Consider the following 20,723-nt stretch of genomic DNA (forward strand, 5'->3'; position numbering starts at 1 on the left):
ACAACATACTATTTGCCAGCTTCAGTATAAGGACAAACACTGGCCTACCTTCTCAGTAAGGAAGGAAAGGCATGGGTACTTCATTTATTTATTCATTCATTTATCCGTGTACCCTAGAGGCCCGAGGGCAATACATAGGGGGGTAGTAGCATACATATATAAAACCAACACTAACAATAAAGTAATAAAAAGTTTGAAAATGTAAATAACATCGTATAAATAATAAAAATCGTAGAGAAGTAATTAAAAAGGCAAAACTACACTAAAATGAAAGCGTAGCACGAGAACAAACGAGGCTGGACATTTCCTAAACAGTAGTCAAGTGACCGAGTTATACAGCAAGCTAGATAAATCACTATATAGGCACATGTACATCTGAGTCAGTGATACGAGGTCATTCAGACACCAAGATGAAGCTTTAATTTGTGGGTGAATTCTTCGTGGTTTTTTATACAGACAATATCGTTAGGAAGTTGATTCCAATGATTAACAGCAAGAAGTAATGGTGAATATAAAAGAGGTTTGTTCGGGCAAATAAAAGTTCTAATTTGAATTGATGGTCAAGACGAGCGAATATTCGATGGGCAGGTTTAATAAGTGCAGACAGTTGCGAATCGTTATGGTAGAGATTGTGAAAGAGAGACAAAAGGGAGAACAGTCTGCGTGACTGCAAAGACGGCAACTTTATAGACATTTTAATCTCATTTATGCTAGAAGTTCGAGAGTAATTCTTTGTTATGAAACGGCCACTTTTGTTTTTAAGAGACTCTATTTTATTTTATTTATGAGGTAAGCCTGGTGAGGGCTCCATATTTGGGAAGCATAGTCAAGTTTAGAGCGGACTAGTGTATTGTAAGCTAAAAGTTTAGTAGCAGAATTGGCGAAGTGTAAGTTACGTCTGATGAATCCGAGTGTCTTATAAGCGTTGCTAGTGATAGTGCCAATGTGTAGGTTCCATGATAAGTCACTTGTTAAGTGAACACCCAAATACTTAAAATTGGATACATATTCAACTAGTTTCTCCTTCAGTGTGTTATGATTAGTTATTGGGTTTAGTTTTATAGTAAATGAAACGACCTTTGTTTTGTTCACGTTGACTTCCATGTGCCAGTCCTGGCACCATTTACTTAACACATTAAGATCATTCTGCAGGTTATTAGTATCTTCACTGTTAGTCACCTTTTTACATATCACGCAGTCGTCAGCGAATAACCTTATCGTGGAAGTCATAAAATTAGGTATATCAATAATGTAAATAAGAAATAGAATTGGTCCCAGCACAGATCCCCGAGGCACTCCCGATTTGACGTGCGCTAAAGCGGAGTGTGTCGTTAACTACATCTGACTGGTACCGGTTAGTTAGGAATTCCGATATCCAATTAATAACGTGAGTGCTTAAGTTAAGGCTGGTAAGCATTTTCATTAGTCTGGTGTGACGGACTTTATCGAACGCCTTTTTTTTTTAAATCTACAAAAACTGCATCAATCTGGCATCTATCATGCAAAGCAATATGAATGTCTGTAATTAACTCAAATAACTGTGTCTCGCAAGATCGACCGCGCAGGAAGCCATGTTGGTTGGCAAAAAAGAAGTTATTTTCCCATGAGTAATTCGTGACTGCCGAAGAAATAATGTGCTCAAGCAGTTCGCTGCCGACACTAGTTAGAGAGATTGGCCTGTAGTTAGTTGGGCTAAAGCGGTCTCCGGATTTAAATATAGGTATTACGCCGGCTAGCTTCCAATCGTCGGGTACCAGTGGCGTAGTCATGAATTTTGTTCGGGGGAGGGGGGGGGGGGGGGGGCTCACGTTGCAGCGCGACCTCCTCATAGAATTCTAGGTCTTTAGACATGTACACATGAGTAGCCTGCTTTGCGCGAGTCGGTGTGGGACGGAGGCTGTCCATCATTGTTCGCAAGCGTGACACGTACTGTAGAGAATCGGGCCTCTTCCTATACGAGGAGGGGGAGTAGTGTAGGAACAGTTTCGGTTTCGGTTTCACTGCCAATGTCTGGCAACCACGAGCAACCCTGGTGTGCCGCCGGAGGGCGCGGTCAATGTAAACATCGTCTGCTGTTCTCCTGTGACCCCGGGTGGAACTCGAGACGATGTTTACATTGACCGCGCCCTCCGGCGGCACACCAGGGTTGCTCGTGGTTGCCAGACATTGGCAGTGAAACCGAAACTGTTCCTACACTACTCCCCCTCCTCGTATAGGAAGAGGCCCGATTCTCTACAGTACGTGTCACGCTTGCGACTGAGCCACATTCGAGAATCAGCCATCCCTGCACCACACGTTCCGGAAGAACTGTACGTCAACCTATGCGATTTGGGACATAATTGACATGCTTCTTCTGCCGCCGACATACTTGTGTAATATGCGGGCCTCTTCCTATACGAGGAGGGGGAGTAGTGTAGGAACAGTTTCGGTTTCGGTTTCACTGCCAATGTCTGGCAACCACGAGCAACCCTGGTGTGCCGCCGGAGGGCGCGGTCAATGTAAACATCGTCTCGAGTTCCACCCGGGGTCACAGGAGAACAGCAGACGCTTCCGAGGGACGAGACGCGCTCGTGGGGCCTCGTACAACGCAGTCATGCATACTTAGTAATAAACAGTTAATTCAGTTTAATTTAACCAAGAAATCAATTCCTCTACAGAATTTTTTGAACGACTAAGTATATGAATAACATGTATTACCAGTGACAATTTGTATTAGATGCTGCAAATCACTTGAATGCTGCGCACTGTCAAGAACGAGTAAGAAATGTGTTTTTTTTTTCATAAAAATATTATGTTACCATGCCCGCAAAATCTTTTCAGGAATAACTGTCGTCAATCTTTTCAAATTTTTAATTTTTTTGTGTGTAAGAGGTACAGGAAATATCACGTAAACTTTGGAACTGCATCATTTTTAAACTAAAGAAGCGCCTGATAACAAAGAAATGAAGTCCACATAATAACCAGGACGAGATCAAATATTTTAATGCAGATTGTTTACGCAAAATGTTCATTTTTTTGGCACAAATGATGCGGCCAGGGAAAAACAAGAATGGGAAAGTACACCTCGAATACGGGCAAAGCATAAGTCACCGGAAACAGTGCGCAGTATGCGTACACAAAACATCACAAATGTACATTTAAATATGCAATCAATATACAGAACTAAGCAATGATCACTATGCATAATGCCCAAAATAAGGCAAAAGAACATGCTGCACAATCACAGAAACTGATATGTCCTTGGACCAAGCTGCTCTCTCGGACGCACAATGTAGAGAGACCTATTATGGAAGAGCGCAGAAATAAAGAAAGAAACTATTTCAAAACTGTTTGAAAAGTGCGAACACTATTGTGCACTCAATATAAAAGCAGGGTTGTCGCTTCTAGTTCAAAAAGCAATAAAGAACAAAACCGACAAATGAAAGTAACAAACAATGCCGCTATAGTACGGCTTCCCAATAGGTGAATTTGTTTGGTAACGCCGCGTATGCCGACCTCTCAGTGAACAAGGTGAAGCTGTCGATTCGCTGTTAATGTCCACCTGATGCCCCTGTTCGTGTGTTTATATTAGGTCACGGTGTTAACTGCTAAAAGGTACAAAATCCTCACAGCTTTAAAAGTTGGTGAACAATAATATTGCGTCAGAATTACGGGCTCATTGACCTGAACTCTGGAACAGCAGTGTCTTTTCCTTTCGTTTGCGCTGATTTTTGTCCTGCTCGGTATCAAAGGACAAAGTTGACCCGGCGAGGAAGCTTAGCGAAGTGGTCAATGACTTCTGACACGCTGATATCGAAATTTCTGTGGGCGTACAGAAGTGCCAGGCCTACCATGCGTTCCTCAGACATCGTGGAGCGTGAGTAGTTCTTAAGTAACCTCATGCTTGAAAACGTTCTCTCTGCGCTGGCAGTGGTCACTGGAAGGGTGGCTGGAATATGAAGTAGCGTGTACACATTCGGATAGAACCTGCTGTCACAATGAGAGAGGGCATCGGTTCCTGTTCTGGGGCGATGGTTTGCTGCTTCGTTCGTCCACTTTGTCCACCATAGTCGCAGTTCTCCCAAAGCAGCCCTCGTTTCGACGTCATGCGCAAAAACTGTCAGGAGATTTTCTGCTCATTTCTACCGATCATCTTGAATTGGTGGTATTGAGGATGGTACAATTACTGAAAAGTACTTTAGAAGTGCCCTGTGCTTTTCGAACCGTTGGTTTAACTGGGCTATGAACTTAATGAACGTGGTCCATGAGCTTAATGAACAGGGTTCTGCGAAAATATTCTTCCGCGCTTTCAAATGCATTGCTCCCTGGGTTTTGCTTTCGGACACCGGCTCGACGGCTGGTGATCTGGTGGCGGCTGGTGCTTCCCGTGCTGGGTCGAGATCTCGACCCAGCACGTTTCGCACAGTCCCAAAAGAAGAGGCGCTGCCTTGTAGACTCAGTACAGCTCAAGCTTATCATTTTTCGCAAAACGAGTGAGCGGCTAGAAGATTTACGGAAAAAGACTGACGTCGCCTTTAGAGTCCGAGAACAGTTTCGGATGTCTGTGATGGAGCATGCTGCACACAGGAGTAGATTAAGGGAGTGACTGGTGCAGTGAGTGTAGAGTGCGGCTGGATATGTTTCACGAACAGCAGCTTGAACACCATTCGTTTTGTATTTAGTATTTTGTATTTAGTTGTCGCATTGACAGCGAAAACAGTGAGGCACAGAATGCTAAATATTGTTTTGTCGTGTTCTTTTCCGCGCGATTTTTGTAACCACGGAAAACAACACGCGAAAAAAAGTATTCGCGCCTTGCGCTAAATAAATGTGAAAAATAATCCCTGGGGATTAACAGCTCATCTGAACTGGGGATAAAAAGATCATTCGCATGCAGTGTGTGAGCGGACCGACTATTCGTCTGGCGAGGTGATCTGTGAGGACCAAAAGTTGCCTTGTAGAAGTACTGCTAAAAAGAACGGATCCCTGAGGTTCTTGGACCTGAGGCTCAGACCTTTTCGAGTAGCGATGTATGCTGGAGATATGAGCCTCGTGCAAAAAAAGCCTGTGTTGCCTTTTGCCTCTGCACACAGCAAGCTGGTCCAGCGCGGAATAGCTCTTGCCTGTTTTACACAACGCATTGACCAAGCCTTGCTACCATTCGATGCAAGAAAGCTTCTGCGGGCAAATTGCTCGTTTGAAGGCAGCTGGATATCCACGCCGCCTGCTGGTATCTGTTTCAGAGAAGTCGCGCAAGTTTTCTAAGATCAGTGACACGTGCACTGATTCGCAGGCAACAGTTCGTAAGAAGGTGGCTGTGGTTCCATACCTGCATGGTATATCACACAATCTCAAAAAGATTGGTCTAAGAGCGTGGATTTCAGTTGCGTTTTCTGCGCCTAATAAGTTGTCGCAGTTATGTGCCAGAACCATTCCGGTAGGAAGGCCTTCCAACAGCTGTAAAATTAGGCACCGAAATGAATTTGTTGAATGTGTGAAAGGCGTAGTGTATAACATACCTTTGTCCTGCGGTCAAAGTTACGTCGGACAGACAGGCAGGTGCCTGAATGTGAGATTGCTCGAACACAATCAGACAGTGAAAAAAGGCTGTGATGGTTTCTTGGCGGCTCATTGCGCGGAATGCAAATGCGTGCCTTTATTTGACAGTACAACAGTGTTGGCAACTCACCCTAAGGATAGCACCAGGATCATCATTGAGGTGGCAGCGATTGCTAATGGAAGTTGCGTCAGCAAGCCATCCATCGCACTAACAAAAAAGGAACTAGATTACTTCAATTCACCCGCACGTGTTGGTCCCGCGTAGTTTTGCTGTTTTTTGTTAAGGTTTTTCCTGTTGTGCGTTGACTGATATCGTTGTAATCACATGTATCAGGTATATATCTGTGTGTTGCTTTAAGAAACGATAGTTGGAAGTTAGCGCTTGTACTCGTCGTTTCTTTGTCCGCTGTGCACTTTTTGCGCTAAAGTTTTAGCAGTACGGAATACCAACTAGCCCGCTCCCACACCTTCCTTTCTAGAAGAAACTGCACGGAGAGTAAATGTTAGACCCGGAGATGTTAGTCCTTAAAAAAATAATGTACTTCAACGTGCGTCGCCTTGTAGACCTTCTAGGTTAGGAAGAACACAATGGCAGACGCCGGCGGCGTGAAAGTAAGGTAAAAATAGAAATAATCGTACCAGAGTCAATTTTCTTTTTATTGTTCAAAAAAGAAATAAGAGTGATACCCTGTTTCACAAACTGCATGGTTGAAAAAAATCTTGCAGAAAAGCCACCTTCCGGAACCTTTCAACTGTCCACGGGCATTGTCGTGCTCGAAAAAAAAAAAAACACATTTAGACGACATCTTGGATGGTTTTCGGTGAAGGTGGTTATTTCGGACGGCGGTGTATAATAGAACGAAAAAAATTAAAAATTTCAAGGGGGGGGGGAGGGGCGAGGAGGCTGAAGCCTAATAAATCCCACCCCCCAGGTGACGTCCCTGGTCGGTGGTGTATGAGAGCACGAAAAATTTCGGCGGGGGGGGAGGGGGGCTGAAGTCCCATAAGCCCCCCCCCTTCCCCTGGCTACGCCCCTGTCGGGTACACAGCCTGTGTCGAGGGACTGTTGGAAAACGGCACTTAACATAGGACATAATTGTAGCTTTACTATTTTAATCGTCCGTAAAAACAGAGCTAAAGAAATTACTGAATTCTGTCGCGGCGTCTGACATGGAAAGGAGTTTTTCGTCTTTCGCTATTGACATTAGGGCCTTGGAGTCGTAACTTCGGCTCACAACTTTCCAAAATTTTTTACTATTGCTTCTTAATATATTTAAGAACCGAGAGCCATGCACCGAGAGCCGAGAGCCATGCACGCCCGCCAGTGAATATTGGGATAATTAGAATCACCAGCCAATATAATTGGTGACAGTGGAAATTGTTTCTGCACTGTATTAAGGGACTCGTTAAGGCACTCCGGGAAATCGTCTGTTGAATCTGGCGCGCGATAGCAGACCCCGATAGCACAAGTTACAGCTGCAGAGGGGCGGAGTGCAACCCACAAAATTTAGAGGCACGTGTAAGATACGATAACACGTGCGTCCATACTTTTTCTTGTAGCGATTAACACTCCACCACCGCGTGAGGCCGTTCTATCTTTCCTAAATATTGTGAAGTTTTTGGACATAGACAATTCACTGTCTGACACATCACCACACAACCATGTTTCCGTTCCCAGAACAATATCAGCTGAACACGTCTCGAGGAAAGCACAAACATGGTCTTGTTTATGGAATAGGCTCCTGAAGTTGGATAATAAGATTGAAAAAGGTCTACCCGAGTCCAAGTCAGTGCGTTGTATCACGGCTATCAGGCTTTTGTAGAGCACGAACCTGATTGCTCGATGAATCAACACAGTACATGGTTTTGTTTAGAACTAGGTTATCGAATAGTAGTTTATACGTGTCTTGTGGTTTCTTATTTTGTCGTTCGAAATCCCTGAGCGTCTTTCTGATTTGCTGCACCCTGGGCGAAAAATCTTCCTCGATCCATACACGCTGATCTAGGTGTTTAAGCTTGAAGGCATTTGTTAGGATGTTGGTTTTATCTTTAAAGTTCAAGAACTTTACAATGATAGGACGAACGCGGTCCTCTTTACGTTCACCCAACCTGCGGGCACGCTCAATTTCACCTGCTGGTAAGCCCAAATTCTTGACTACAAATTCTTTGACGAGCACTTCCGTGTCTTTCCATGTTTCGGAAGAAGCCTCAGGAATACCTTTGAAAATCAAATTATTGAGGCGAATACGGTTGTTAAGATCATCAGCAGCCATGTTACACTGCAGTGTTTGTTTGGATTCTACACTGTGTAACTTATCTTGAGAATTCTTCAGTTGTAGTTCCATATCGTCAATTCCTATCCTATATCGTCATATCGTCAATTCCTATCCTACCTAAGAAGAATAAATCGTATTGACCAGCGCCCGAGGAAAGCTTCTTCGCCCAAAATGACTGGTTCTTCGTTCAGATGTGTTAACATCAAGGTTCTTAAGCGATGTAGGAGAGGAAACATGGCCCTCTGCGGGCGTCCCCGCAGGTGCGCCAATCTCCTCCGCTTCCACACTACAAAAACACCAATACACATTATCAGCTCAACAAAAATGTCTCTATGGCGCGACTGCCATTGCATACTAACATGAACATGCTGGTCACCAAACGCCACAAAGCACGTGCAACAGGATATTCGTGAAGAACATGATTCAAGGTTTCCGTCCGGCCGCATTGCGGACATGAGGCGGAGGGCGCTACACCCCATGCCACAAGGAGGTCGGCCGTTGGCAACGCCTGCCATTCTCGTGAAGTCTCGGACTTCAGCTGGAAGGGACGTGGTTATCATGGACCTGCGTCTACTTGTGCGGCACTTCCTGCTCAGGTCATTATCTATATATATATAAGCTTTTCAGGGCAATACATTCCCAGATATCAGTGGGAGACATTTCCATCAATCCACAGTCCGGCAAATTATCTTGCAATAAATGCAACGATCTCACCACGTACGTATAGTACGCCGGTGGCCGCTCAGCCGCCGGTCCCGTCTCGTCTGCGAATCCAAAGAAACGACGTGAAGTTCCCATGAGGTACTTTGTGAGCTCTCTGCCTCGTTATGTCGTATCTGAGATATGTTCCCATGTGTTTCTCAAGGCTAACACGCGACACGTAACTTCGAAGTCGGGAATGCTAAAACCCCCCATTTTTGTTGGCAGGCGGACCAGTGCTCTGGAAATGCTTTCCGCATGGCCATCTCAAAAGAAGGAGCCAGATGCGGTGGCTACTCTCTGCAAAGCTCGTTGCGCTGCCCGTGCAACTTTGGCGACATAGAAAAAGGATGCTGCTATACTTGTTTTGATGTGATATGCACGTTCATCACGGGTAAGTGAAACGTCCTGGCAATCTCAATACGCTTATCCCCTTTACACTTAATTTCATTCCAGGTGGTACGGGCTACTTCACCAGAAGCAAGGAAGGTCCCTCCCAGTACTTTTGCTCCATCTGCCCATTGGACCACATCGGGAAATTCTTCGGTGAACGTTCCAAAGCGCAATGCTTTACTTTTATCTGGATTGAGTCGCGAAACCGACAGGCTGCTGCAGGCGTGGAAGAGTTGCAAAAAGGCCCTGTAGCTGTCTATATTAGAGCTGTGCACGGGCCGTATTTCCGAGCCCGAGCCCGGCCCGGGCCCGCTGACTTTGTCGAAGGCCCGCCCGAGCCCGACGGCAAAGGGCTGAGAGCCCGCCCGGCCCGGCCCGACGTACGAAAACACAAACCCGGGCCCGGCCCGGCCCGGCCCGGCTTTTTGAAGGTTCGCTGCGAAAAGAAAACATCGTTTTCCGGTAATTTGGCATTTTATTGAGCATATCGAATATGATCAAACGACACACGACGAACAGTCTCTATTACACGGATTACAAATTGTCGTGCAAAAACAGCAAGCAGTCCAACGATTCCGGCTTCAACGAAGTGCGGCGCTTTTGCATTCTGTAGCCCGCCGAACTGAAGTTACGTTCGCTGCTTGCACTCGTCGCCGGAATTGCTAATATCTTTTTGCGAGCCTGGCAAGCTTGGGAATTTTATTCGCATTGCATACCTGCGACAGCGCGGCACTTTTGCTATGACGGCCTCATGTCAGCAACAATGGAGTTCGCTCGCCAAAGCCGTCACGTGTATGGCGTATGCCCATGCAAGCGTCAGCTTACACGAAGGTGATCTACGTCGGGTCGCTCGTCGCTGTCGCGTGCATTTTCACTCATATGGGGTTTGGCATTAAATCTAACACGAACAGTCGTGTGGCGCCGTCACTAGCTCAGGTGGTGTTACTTCTCTGTTTGTCGGAGTGCAACAGAGGCAGTGCTTTACCTGCTCCCCTTTAGTTTAAAGTAGCGAATGGAAAGGAAAAGCGGTAAAGGGCGGTCGCGGAAAAGGCGCTGTATGCGTGCTGAAAAACAATTCCCGCTCATTCTCTATATTTCGGGCTTGAGTCGGGCTTTGCGCCGGGCCCGAGCCCGGCCCGATAAAACTCCAAGTAGCCCGAGCCCGGCCCGGGCCCGAGGAGAAAATACGTCGGCCCGCCCGAGCCCGGCCCGCGGGCCGGGTCGGGCTCGGGCTTTCGGGCAACCCGGAGCCCGTGCACACCTCTAGTCTATATTTCCAAGAGTGAAATATCGTCGGCATAGGCTGCCACTTTCACTTCGCTCAGGCCAGGGAGAGGGCATCCACGTATTGATTTACATCTACTGATCTGTTCCAGCAATGGTTCGACAAACAGTACAAAAAGAAGTTCGGAGACAGGGCATGCAACCTTGTCGTTTACCGCGACTCACGGCGATGGGTTCAGTTGTGTGACCATTGAGTTTAGAAAAAGCGTATTTCATCAGAGGACGCTACTAACAGTCGTGTACAGTGTCGTAATCAAGGACAGTAACATATATAAATGTCTAAGCACTGTGTACATGATACATTTTTGCACATATGTCCATGTTCACAGGACGTCTTCAACACACGCTAGTGTGGTGTAACACACATACAACAATCCTATTTTTACATAACATATATGACTTCGTGAACATACAAGTACATATGTACAACAGATGTTATGGCGCAGTCAATGTAGAGAATTGAATATTGTTAGCATGAGATGTATAGATACAAGAACCCATGCGGATACGAGAACATGCACACACAGAAATAATAAATACATAAATACATACATATTATATACATTAATCAAGCTCTGTCTGAAGACCTGGCTACAAGAACCAGGCTAGATGGAAAACCAGCCGCACACGCCCATCAGTCACCGACAGGAAACGGCATAACCACTGCCGTAAAAATTCCTCTTCCCCAAGGAAGAACAATTCCTCCGACAAAAAGGACATAAGTTTGGAGTACAACCGTTCCAGAATTGGAAACAGAGCACGGCGACGGTGACCCGCTGCAACAGCCTCACACCTGTTACGCCACAAACAAAAAGCCCCCGCAGCAATTAGAAGGCGTGCGAAGCGACTACGCGAGCAGCCGCCAGATGTGACGAAGCGCTTAACTCCTAGGCCACGAAAACCAGTGTTAACGGCTCGCCAAAAAAAATTCTGCAGATCCCACGTACCGTGGGAATCGATGTTATGCGAAGCATGCGCGGGATGGTGACTGTGGCATAATTTTTTATGTTGAGCGAAAGTTTACGGAATGACGCTAGAGAAATGTGGAAGTGGTATAAACACACTCATATATGCTGAAGAGTCGCGTATGTATAATATAACAGTTGTTTACAGTTGCGTAACGATGCCAACAGCAATATGGGTATGTTACAAACACCAAACGCGGTAAGCTGATATGTAGTGCTTATATTCTTCAATACTGAATAGCGCGAATTCGAACAGCACAAAGAACAAACACAAATGCACAGGACAGGCGTTACTCGCAACTAAGCTTCATTCAGGAAAGTTCTCCTGGATATAAACACAGCCGAGTGGCACGCGCAGGCGCACTGCACGTACGTTACAGTCACAGATGCAGTTATGACAGTTGCGTTACAGTTGTTATGCTTATACTTGTCCGTTATGACGGAGAATGCACGCGCGTTTCGCGGACCCGTGTGTATGTGTAGAAGGGGTCCTTGACAGTTCTTGAACAAGGTCATCATCACCGTGATCAGTGAGCACCAGTAGCTAAGCCGGACTTGTTAATCGGATCCGTTCGTGATCGCGGCTACGAGGGGTCTAAGTATAGGGAAGTGCGAGGTATAGCACAGCTGGTGGAAATCCTGGATGCCTCTTACGATGAAATGATATATGACGCCTCCTGTGCTGCACGTGGCAACTAGGTCTTTTGGTACCCTGTCTACATTCAAGCAGTCTTTAACGTAGTGTAAGGACCAGGAGTTGTAGGGTCTTGATAAATCAATGTTGAAGTCACCGGTGATGATGAGAGGCCTTGTTCGCTCGGAAGATTTACATTGCGGTCCACGTTGTCCTGGATTTCCACGTTGTTCTCATTCACGTGGTCCACGTTGCGGACCACGTGAATGAGTGCATGGTAGTTGAGCGTCTTCCAGGGGTGTTCTGTCTTCAGCTTCCTCACTTTCCTTGGTCCGCCGCGGTGATGTAGTGGTTACGGTGCTCGGCTGCTGACGCGAAGGTCGCGGGTTCGATCCCGGCCGCGGCGGTCACATTTCGATAGATGCAAAATGCTAGATGCCCGTGTACTGTGCGATCTCGGTGCACGTTAAAGAATACCAGATGGTCAAAATTCCCGAGCTCTTCGTAACGGCGTCTCTCATAATCATATCGTGGCTTTGGGACATAAAACCCCAACAATTGTTATATTATCACTTTCCTTGCGTGTCAATGTGTGTGTTCGCGTTTACTGTGTTGGTTGAGATTGTATCACCTGTGGCACATACTCGCATAACAAACTCTGGTATGCGGGTATGTGCCACACGTGACTGAGAGAAAGGGTTTCATGACGTACGCGACAGGTATTTTGCGCTATTCATGTCATGACGAGTGAATCGTGTTCGTCATACACTGATCCCCTGCTATGCCAATTTTGGTACATTCGAAGTAATAGAGACGACCAGGAGAGCGCCCAGACGTAGGCGGCTAGATAGATAGATAGATAGATAGATAGATAGATAGATAGATAGATAGATAGATAGATAGATAGATAGATAGATAGATAGATAGATAGATAGATAGATAGATAGATAGATAGATAGATAGATAGATAGATAGATAGATAGATAGATAGATAGAAACGCCCAAAGTGCCTGAGGTTCGCTAAGAAATGCTTCGCATTTAATACCCTTGCAATTACACACTGCTGCAGCACATGCTGGTTGGACTCTTGTAGCGGACAGTTAGGACAAGTGGAAGATGGGACCATGCCCCACCTCTCCAGTCTGTCTCGTGTTGGGAGTACTCTCTATTCCAACCGCCACATGAAGTCGCGGAGATGGCCGGGCATAAAGGATGCCGTTATCGCGCTCCACGAGACACGACTGGAACGCTCTAGACGAGCTGGAGAAACCAGAGGGAGTAGCAGCGCCGCCGTTGTATCTACAACACGGTTTTATAAAATGTTTACATCAGGGCAAACCTGCTGAGCATGACGATAATATGCTACTACGATGGAGTAAAATGCAGGCATGTTAAGTGCCTGCGGCACAGAGTTAAGCCGTGCTCCCGGTAACAAATAGCGCATGTTGGTGCCTAAGAAACAGCAGGCAAGATCGCGTGCGGGACACTGATCACCGCGTAACAAGCGAAGCAGGAATCGCACAGAAAGCAGCCGGAAGCGAACAGACACGGACGAGAACGCGAATCCACCTCTGTCACTGTACCTCTGTTGCGTGGTTGCCTAAGCGCCGCTCGGCAAACCAGCTCAGTTCCACCTGACCAGAAAAAAGAGCCAAGAAGGGATTGCAACGACCTGGTTATTCGTAATGGGGGCTGTACGACATGAGAAATGTACCATGCACGGCCGCAAAATACAGTTTGTGCTAAGTACTACCTTCTTTTTAACAGTGCTTAATCGTACTCTAGCGCTTCCCGGACGTGTCGTTTTACATCTTCGAGTACTGAAACCCACAGGGAGGCTGATATGCCGTATAGGTAGGTATAATCAAGCCCTAGAATGCGAATAGAGTCGCTTTTTATATAGAGCCGTTTTTTTGAAGACCGAAAAGGGACTTAGGCAGATACCTGGGGAACCAATGAACAAATATCGACATTTCCAAAATTTATTGCAGCACCTGGAATGGACCCATAATCAGCAAAAAGCCGTAGACAACAGGATAAGCTGTCCTCGTTCTTTAGATACAACGTGATGTCATCGGCGAAAGCTGTCACCTTCACGGTATCACTACCAGGTAGTGGAAGGCCTCGTTAAGTAGGGAGCACAGGAATGGTTCGAGGCTGAGTAAAAAAGGTACTGGGGATAGAGGACAACCTTGGCGAACACCGCGGGTAACAGGAAATGGGGCACTTTCATAACCATCAAGAAACAACGTACTGTGTATGTGTCTGTATGCGTTTCTCAGAAGCTCAACGAAGCTTTGCGAGAACCCAAACGCTTCCATTACGTTAAATATGTAGCTATGTTCAAGGCGATCGAATGCCTTTTCTTGATCAAGAGAAACCAAGAGCCCACGTGCTGATCTCGCGAACATGTACGCAATTATAACACGCGTAACAAAGGAGAGACTATGAAATTCTCTTCCAGGAATCGAGCACGCCTGATGATGTCCTATTAAGGAAGGCATCAGGCTTCTCAAACGCCGAGTGACAACTGCTGCAAAAGTTTTGTAATCGACGTTCAGAAGCGTAATTGGTCTCCATTCCTCTGGGCGAACTGACAATGGGTCCTGTTTAGGTATTAACACAATTCGACCATCGTGAAAGCTATCAGGGAAATCAAACTTCTCGAAGCAGCGGCAAATAACAGAAGTGAAAGTGGCACCAATTTCATCCCAAAAGGTTAAATAGAACTCAACGGCCAACCCGACCGGCCCAGGAGACGAACCACGCTTCATGGAAGAATGCATCTTTCGCCTCATCAGCTGACGGAGTTGCACAAAGTTGTGCAGCTACCTCTGGTGGAACCTGAGGCAGCCCACTAATCATTGTGAATGTATCGGTCGTACCATGGTGCGCTGACATAGTCGTACGAGCCATATTTTCAAAATGAGCTACGAAAACTGATCTATAACGCGCAGGTGGCAACGCAACGGGAAGGGCTGCGGCGGCCTGAGTTCCCAGCGGACTCGACTGTCTGAGAAGAGAGCTTCTCGCAAAGCGCAGAACCTCGGCGTGAGCACATGGATTACGTCTGCAACGCCAAGCAGCCGCCGACAACGACGATGCTGCAACAAGGTGCTGGAAACGTCCCCGTAACTCTCACTGCCACGTGCGCATCAATGTAGTTAGTCGATCGACCCGAAGAGCAATGTGTAGCTTTGTGGCAGTGTCCGTTAATTCTTTCGACATACGGCGTCTAAGGGCACGCCCTTCGACGGAGCAGTGTAGACGCCACTGTACCTTGAACGCGTCCCACGACTCTGGACCGGATCCGAACAGGGAAGCACGTAATACTCTCTAGTAGATAAACTGGAGCTCGAACGCGTGTCATGCAGAACGTGCCGTTGTCAGTGAGTTGCGGACGACGGCGGAATATTAATATTGTTTCTCACTTAAATACAGCGAGCATTTCAAGGAGTACACCTAGTACACTAATTCACGCAGTCCTGTTAAGTTAAATTTCACTTAACTGTCAGGAATATTAAGAGAAGGCTCAAACTTTGAGCGAAAAAATTGTACCATATCCACGAAGTGAATGATGTTAGACGAGCTTGCTCGGAGATAATCGGGTAAACCGTCAACGCTCCGTACAATTCCTCTACTGTCATATAAAGATGTGACACGTTGTTATAGTAGCCATTGTGGTCAGGTTGTTGTCGAACCACAAGCGTTCGCAGACCTGGCACCTGGAAATCGCGCTGGAAGCGCGCGTCGGTGCCACCAACTTCAGGTAGCGACCGCTTTCGGCGCTTGGCCGCTGCATCCCGCGCCCGTACCTCTTCGAGGTTCTCTTGCCGCCGCTTCCGCGCTGCTTCGGCTTCGCGGGCTTGTATCTTGGGGTCCGCACGACGTTGACGTCTCTCTTCAGCCTCGGGAGCTCTCAACGCACGGTCTTGGCGGCGAGCCCACGGTGCTGCTGCCTTGCGAGCCCTCCCCTCCGCCGCCTTGTCTGCTTCGTTCATGCCATTAGTATTGAAGCGCAATGACTGACGACTGTCGAAAGAGAGAAGAAACGCGCAGTTGTGGCCCTCTAGCGGTTTCCTATCAAACTAGAGCACGCACCGGAGTGGAGCGAACGCCGCATGCTACAGTTGGCTACGCTATATGTGGTTTTGCCCGCATTAATATAATCATCAAGGCGCTCGAAGAACAAGAGGAAGACTTTTCTTTCGCGCGAGCGTGCGCTGAGACGGTTATATTTTACCTGTGATGCGCCCGGCTACTACGGCGATGGACAAGCCCCAAGCATAAGGAGAAAGCTCCTAATATCTCGGCAGCTTTCGCAAACCTAGCGAGAATGTTTTTTACGCCGCTAGAGGCGCCACCCGTGCGGTCCTTTGCCTCTAAATGGCAGTGTTGTAAGAATGGCGTTCCAAGGAATGACGTTCCAGGAACTAGTTCCTTTTTTGGAGGAACGCCACCGTTCCCATGAGGATCGGTGGGACTGTAACGGTAACTCGTTACGTTTACGTAGGAACGGCAGAGGTAACGGCGTTCCTTCTGTAAACGTTCCTCGGCATTTAACAGGCGCACGCATGTCATGCCGAGACGAACCACGTGCGGGAGAAACAGATGATTTTTTTAGGAGCGAAGCTCCTATGGCCCGCATTCCTCCGCGCCGTCGAAGCTCCCTTTTCTTAAGCGTCGCTTTAGCTTGCAGTGGCCGGCGATTTAAGAGGAATTATGTTTAGGCCTTGAGCGGTTTGGTTCTAGCGCACCGGAAATTCGAGGTTAAAAGACATAAGCTGTGTGCACAACTGGTTATAATGGTCGTCTTCACTTTCACCACCTTTATCGTGCACTTTATCGACACCTCCAAGGGCCGGAGGGCCCTCCGACCCTTGGAGGTGTCGGAGGGCCCTTCGGGAAATGTTGCAAATCCAAATACAATGCTTTTAAACAATGTGCAACTCGTCGAACACCACAAATTCTTAATATTTAAAAGAATACTTGTGGTTGACAAGTTATTAACAATAGTAATGCAGTAACAGTAATAATAATAATCATAATTACGCGCTACAAATACTATTTTGACTCGGAGCAAACAAGGCAAAATATAGGCAATATACGCAAACCTGAATATGTGCAAGAATGTGTACTACTATATAGGAAAAATAAAAAATGCAGTTATATCTACCTATATTAAGAACAATTATTAGTGAGCAGGTTTTAGACATTAACGAAATTTCGTTGAATGATACAAATCTATACTACTGGGAAGGCCGCCCGCTGTTGACATAATTGTATTCATGCATGAAGTTGTGTGGTAATGTATAAAATGTGTTACTTGTAACACCGCCGCCTGCATAACATGCATATGCATGATTGTGGAAGCGTGTGCTGTATAATAGGTACTTTTTCTATAATGTTAATAAATAGTGCTAAGCAAATGCTCTATGTGCATACAAACAATTGAGTGCTAATGAAGTTTTTCTCTATCTCTCTCTTTTCACACACACACACACACACACACACACACACACACACACACACACACACACACACACACACACACACACACACACACACACACACACACACACACACACACACACACATATATATATATATATATATACACACGGCCGTCGGAGTGAGGGAGGTTCCCCCCCCCCCCCCCCCTCGCGAACGAGTTCGTACGCCACTGTGCACACTCGAGTCGGGTTTTCGCATGAAACAGTTTCTTCAGCCCTAATGCACACAGGACGCGAGACAGGCATTGAAGGAAGACTGGTTCCACGCAGAAAGTGTCGTGCAGACGGCACCCACAATAACCGCCTTCTAGCACCTGGTGTAGGACGTCCGAAAATGACGTTTACACCGCCATCTTCAGAAGAGAAATTTCTGTTGAGTAAATGACTAAGTTTAGCTCCTCAACCGCATTTTATCGGGAACAAAATTTTCGACAGACACAGAAGAATCTTTACATTTTACGCCGATCTGTTCGAAGAGGCTGAAGCAGTTTCCTAGACGGAGAGAGTTTCTTCTGGCATAAAGGCCATGATCAAGATGTTATCCAAATATTTTATACTCCAAAAGTTCGGCTTATAGCTAATCTTTTTACTTTTGCCTGTTCAGATAGCGCCAAACGCTCGCTTTGAGCTGTGCAACTGAGCCATAAATCTCAGGGGAGTACAAGAAGCTCATGCATACTCAGATAGGCTGCTGAGTAGAGGACTGCCGGGTAGTCGACGACACGACTGACGGACGTGAAAGGTGATGCGCTGGAGAGATTTCAACCTTTCTGAAGTGTACTGAACTGTTGCATTTGCATTTTTAGAGACATGCCTTCACTCATGCATTTTTGGTTTGCGTTTGACTAATTCTGGGCAATCATATTTATCACAATTGTTAAGGTAATGTGTGGCAACACTCTGGGAAATTTTGGAAATCCTGAGTATTATAGGCGCGAAGCAAAAAAGATCTGAAACTAGAGCACTATTTAGCAATGTGGCGTATTTGCGATTTCTTTTCCATAAAATACGGGTAGCAGAACTGCAAGATAACAATATTTTGTGAACATACGTCACTCGTAGTATGCCAATAAAAATTCTGAGACTCACAGCCACAATTGTTATCTTGTTGGACCTCGTGAAAATCTAATTTTCGCGCAATTCGCAAGAAGCGGTTCTACTGAGTGGAGACTTCCGAATTTTTTTTACTAACCCAACATTTTCGTTCGCAAAACTAACAATGGTTTCGTGGCCCTGGGGACTCGAAGCGCAAGATATTTTTTGCCAGCGCAATTAAATTGGGTCTGTGGACACGCACCGACGTTCTTATCGGAACACACCCAAAAGCTATATTTCGAATTGAAAACTGGGCAAGTTGGTAACGATTCATAGCGCTCTTGTTGTGTCCCTCCTTTACTCTGTCTTCGTCTTTTGCGCTGTTTACCTCGACCAGCTATGAAACTATATTTCCTTTATCGTAAACACAATATTCTCCCTCCCCCTCTCATTGTATTTTGCTTGGAGCAGTAATTGTAAGATTAACAGAAGCATGATGTACGAAGTGATCACTAGAGGCCTAAAAAAGCGCATTTTAGGCGCCAAAAATAGGCAGGCAATACAACGTTTTAGGCCTCCAATGTCATAAATGTAGGCACAATAAATTTTTACATAAATGCAAAGAATTTCCAAACAAAGACGTGCGCGACCTTTACCTACGGCAGGGAAGCAAAAAAAAAAAATGCTATTGTATGATGCCCCAAAGGCGTCAACATTTGATCCGTGCAGTTGTTCTTTTATTCTCTAGCATGGCGAGTGTACACTGTCGAGTAAAAATAGTCCTGGGTCTTTTCGGCATGGCTGAGAAGGGCAGCACAGGAGCAGATAGCCAGACGCTCGTTCTAGTCTCACGCATGGTCTCACCTTTCACTCCTTTCTTATTTTATTCTTTTGCCTAAGGGCTTTCGCGGTGCGCATATAGGTTGCATTCACGTGACGTCAGGCAAGTGCTTGCTAATCCTGGTTGGTGAGGGGGGGGGGCGGTCTGAATGCTGGCTGGTATTAGGTAGTCAGGGGCGTAGCCAGAAATCTTTTCCGGGGGGGGGGGGGGTTCAACCATACATTATGTATGTTCGTGCGTGCGTTTGTATGTGTGCGTGTATATATACACAAGCAAAATTGAAAAATTTCGGGGGGGGGGGGTTCGAACCCCCCAACCCCCCCTTGGCTACGCCCCTGATAGTGTCTGCTAATTTTAATTAGCTGTGGATAATTGGTAGCTGTTGGCTGGCACAATATCACGTTGGCCAACTGTCAGCTATTGGTGGCTATTGCTTCGTAGTGTCAGCCAGCATGGCTATGTTTTACCTATAGAGGTACGCTCATTCACGGCTAGTGTTGGCTAGCGTATGCTGATTCGGGCTCGTGCGAGCTAATTTTGGGTTGGCTTGAAAGCACTGGCGTAGCGCTGGCGTCGGTCAGTGCTTCCTAGTGTTGGCCGACTGTTGGCCAGAACTATCCAACGTTGGCTGTCAGTAAATGCTGGTTAATGTTCGCTTGGCATTGACGTGTGTTAGTTGACTGTGAGTGTTGGCTTACGCTGGCCAGCGTTTACTCATAGTTGTTTGTGGCGGCTCTGTTCGCTAATATTAACTAACTGTTCGCCAGTATTCGCGAATCATTTGAGACAATACGCCACCAAGCGGAGAGAGCGCGAAACAGGCTATTGAGGTGCATGTAGCGGACGACATTCAATTTCGCACGTGCGGTAGCGGTTCTGGCGGATGGATTCGTCGTCAACAAAGAAAGAAAAATGCGCTGCTAAGCAGTTTTTCTGCGTTTCGATATGCACATCAGCGCGGCGGAAAGGCGCGATAGTATCTTTTCACGAGTTTCCGTTCTTTGAGTGAACCATGAAGAACGGCATAAATAAACAGCCGCCTCATCAGCAAGGTTACCCAGGTGAAAATGTGCAACTGGGAATCCAACTGGTTTCAACTGGTATTAAACTGGGATCAAATGGTCCCAGTTGCAGTCCAACTGGCCCCAGTTGGAAACCAATGGGGTCCCAGTTGATTCCAGTTGCAACTGGTTCCAGTTAGCAGCTGGTCCCAGTTGCAACTCAACTGGTTCCAGGTGATTCCAGTTGCAAAACGGTTCCAGTTAGCAGCTGTCCCAGTTCAACTCAACTGGTCCCAGTTGATTCCAGTTGCAACTGGTTCCAGTTAGCAGCTGTCCCAGTTACAACTCAACTGGCCACCAATGGGAACCATTGACCAGTTGAACCTGGAACAGCAGGGGTCCCAGTTGGAAACCCTAACCAGTTATATTGGAAGCAAGTGGTCCCAATTGTGCGCTGCCTAAGGGGGTGTTTTACCGAAAATAATGGAAAATAGGTGTTGTTTCTCGACTAGTCAGGCCTTCACCAAGTGCCCCCCCCCCCCCA

Source organism: Rhipicephalus sanguineus, chromosome 3 (genome assembly GCF_013339695.2).
Source record: "Rhipicephalus sanguineus isolate Rsan-2018 chromosome 3, BIME_Rsan_1.4, whole genome shotgun sequence".
Taxonomy (NCBI): domain Eukaryota; kingdom Metazoa; phylum Arthropoda; class Arachnida; order Ixodida; family Ixodidae; genus Rhipicephalus; species Rhipicephalus sanguineus.